Source organism: Parasteatoda tepidariorum, chromosome 8 (genome assembly GCF_043381705.1).
Source record: "Parasteatoda tepidariorum isolate YZ-2023 chromosome 8, CAS_Ptep_4.0, whole genome shotgun sequence".
Lineage (NCBI taxonomy): Eukaryota > Metazoa > Arthropoda > Arachnida > Araneae > Theridiidae > Parasteatoda > Parasteatoda tepidariorum.
The window spans coordinates 53,627,952-53,630,449 of NC_092211.1; the positions used below are offsets into that span (position 1 = coordinate 53,627,952).

General features: G+C 29.1%; 1 protein-coding gene across 2 annotated transcripts in view; it reads right to left on the reverse strand.

Moving 5' to 3' along the window:
- Window positions 1-1,319, reverse strand: part of LOC107455012 (immunoglobulin superfamily containing leucine-rich repeat protein) — an 11,124-nt gene extending 9,805 nt beyond the window's left edge. Inside the window, exon 1 of one of the 2 annotated variants that reach the window (XM_043042118.2) lies at window positions 1,185-1,319. The gene's annotated coding sequence lies outside the window, so the exon portion shown is untranslated. Of the gene's footprint in view, window positions 1-1,017 lie in introns of both variants that reach the window. The other variant, XM_016072406.3, reaches the window with a different exon arrangement.
- Between the last annotated feature and the right edge of the window lie 1,179 nt (window positions 1,320-2,498).

Sequence of the window (2,498 nt, forward strand, 5' to 3'; positions counted from 1 at the left end):
ATTTCAGTTTTCCATTTTCCTCTCAAAACACAATGATGCCAAATGGCTTTAAAATACAACTGAAACAGTAACCCGGAAATTTAGGCAGTCCCGAGCTTGCAGCGCTCCCTAGTGTAGAAAACACCATCCATTGACGTTTTGCGCCATTTTCAAAAAACGCAAAGATAGGCTAAACTTGACCTAATAGCCATGAGTAACAGTTACAAACAAACAGCAGTTAGTTAATAGCATATTATTCGCAAAAAAAACATCTTTTCATGTTACGACGGAGCCTTAACAATAACCAGAAAGAAAGAAAAAGTAACCAGCTAAATTCACAGCATTAATGGTGTAAATTTTAAAAATTTCAGTCTACCGTCACGTATATTACTAAGAAGAAAGATGGCTTTTAAACACACATTTTATGAATTTATATTTTCAATAGTAAATATAAATTTAAAATATAGGAGAGGTACATGGTACATAATATCTCTCATATATTTTTATTACTTATCGTTGGCATTTTTATAAAAAAATTGCATTACTTATTTGTTAGCAATCAGTTAATGCGTATATCAGTTTTCATTGATTTTGCTCTCACTATTTAAAATTTTATCCAAATTCTCTTAAACATTTATTTTTATTTTAAAATTAAGCGATTAAATTTCGTGATTTAAATAACTGAAATTAGTCACTTTGTCTTTTATATCTGGCAATTTGATTGTTACTAATAAAACATAAAAGAAAATAACTTCTAAGAACTTATAGTGTTACATAAATAATCCCAGGAAATTGAAGTGATTTACTTAATTACAAACTGAAATATATACAAATTGGAAATAACAGTCGACGTGTCTCAATTACTCAAAAATTGGCTTTCTTTGTATGCTTATTTTGAAGAGCTTGAAACATGTCGACTGTTATTTCTAATTTGTGCAAATGAAGTTTTCAATCAAGTAGTGAAGCTTAGAGTTTCGTATTTTTAAAACCATTCACGAAAAAATATATTAGAGATTTTATATTATTAAAACCACTCACGAAGAAAAACAACACCACGAATTAGTTAATACACTTAATGAGTTCAACTTTTTAATGGTAATTTAAAGTTATATAAATGAACACACTTCCATATTTAGTTTCAAAATATACATTTTTCCAGATATAAAATTGGATATAACTCGGCAAATATATCAAATTTTACTTACCCGAAGGAGATTTCGTGGAAATCACTGCGATTTTGATAAATTATTCATACATCCGTAGAAATAGATAAATTTTTTACATGTGGTGCTTTTCCCAGTATTATCTAACACAATCTCAACTTCCTCATTTTCGTTTACTAAATATAATATATCTAAGCAGAATATATTCTATTAGAGTCTAGTAGTATTTTTAGATACTCTTTCAGAATATGGAAGTAGATATAGTATTTATTATTAGTAATATTATATAGTTGCAAAATAATATATATCCAAGAATATGTATCTGAGAATATATGAGAGTATATATATCTGAGAATATATATATGAGAGTATATATATCTGAGAATATATATATGAAAATATGTACTTCATTGGAATATTATACATTATTAATACTCGGTGAACACGCGTTCTTTGTACGAAGTGTAAAAAAGTACAGTATTCAGTAACTCAGTACTGAACAACACTGTAATATCATGCACTACATTTAAAGGTATATACCAACACAATTAATGAAGCTAAAAGAATTTCAGTTATTCATTTATTTATCATTTATTTATTTTTTTACCTTCCCGGTGACTTTACGTTATTATATTAAAAAACAAACTCGGTTTAAGTGCTTCATCTCTTCATTTCATCAAAATGAAAAGTAACTGTATGCAGTATCATTTGGTATACTGCTCTTGTTCGAGGCCAACTCCTGATAGTTAGAATTTCCCATAATGAAGCTATTTTTGTCCTAAATATATATATATATATATATGGTCTAGTTAAGTGCCACTGACCGGTATTTCTTTGCCCGGTATGCCTTACATCAATGTTTTTTTAGGTCAAGTGCCACTGCCAAGTATGCATCTAAGTGGTGCTCCGAACACTGATGTTTCTCCTAATATATCCTCAGCAGACATTAAAATATTGAATAAATATAATTATATCAAGCAATAAATTAATATGAAATCGGATATACCAGATAAGTCGGACATTCACAAAAGCGACTATGCTGACATTCACTGAAGAAAGTCGACATTCTCCTGATTTTGGTCATTCACCGTAACATGTACGTAATATTTTTCACCGTTTTCAGTAAGCAACACAATGTCCTCTACTCACAAGCTCCTAGTAAAATGTTGGGCGCTTTCTTTAAATATTTGAATGACTATATTTAATTTATCTGCACGATACCGTTGTTCATTTTAAACTACATCATACTTCAATTTAAAATCTTATAACGTTACAGTCTCTGGCCAAATTATTAGACGCACTGTAAGATTCTATGTAAAATCTGAATAATCTGGTGATACTACACAGTCATTAGTT